Source organism: Myotis davidii, unplaced genomic scaffold (genome assembly GCF_000327345.1).
Source record: "Myotis davidii unplaced genomic scaffold, ASM32734v1 scaffold1, whole genome shotgun sequence".
In the NCBI taxonomy this organism is placed as follows: Eukaryota; Metazoa; Chordata; class Mammalia; order Chiroptera; family Vespertilionidae; genus Myotis; species Myotis davidii.
In genome coordinates this window covers 11,184,161-11,184,728 of record NW_006294681.1, presented here as the reverse complement: position 1 = coordinate 11,184,728, position 568 = coordinate 11,184,161, and the positions used below count along the sequence as shown (strand labels likewise).

General features: G+C 40.0%; 1 protein-coding gene across 1 annotated transcript in view; it reads left to right on the top strand.

The window, feature by feature from the left end:
• The window catches only part of MED30 (mediator complex subunit 30), a 17,978-nt gene that overhangs the window by 8,298 nt on the left and 9,112 nt on the right, over positions 1-568 (top strand). The gene's annotated exons all lie outside the window — the stretch shown is intronic.

Sequence of the window (568 nt, the reverse complement as noted above, 5' to 3'; positions counted from 1 at the left end):
ATGATATAAATATATGTATAGAATTGGTTCTGGATGAAGTCCGTGTTGTTTCTCTGAGGTATTAATCAATTGTTGTGAGCGGCATTAACTTCCCGGTGTTTATCTCTGCCGCCATCTTAGTTTCTCTCCAGTGTCTCCTATTAATTAAATCACTGCATGGTGGTTTTGGAGTTTTTCTTAGTAGGAGTTGAAATAGTATTGTCAAATACTTTTTAAGTAGTTTTCATGTGAGTTCTTTATGGATAAAAGCTATGTTTTCATCATTAATAATTTAAATTAGCTTAGTGAATCACTTGTTTTAAAATGTATTCTGGCCCTGACCAGTTTGGCTCAGTGGATAGAGCGTCGGCCTGCGGACTGAGGGGTTCCGGGTTCAATTCCGGTCGGGGGCATGTGCCTTGGTTGCGGGCACATCCCCAGTGGGGGGTGTGCAGGAGGCAGCTGATTGGTGTTTCTCTCTCATTGATGTTTCTAACTCTCTATCCCTCTCCCCCTCTGTGGAGGGTCAGTGAAATATATTTTTAAAAAATGTATTCTGTAAATTTAACTTTGGATCCTAAATATAGTT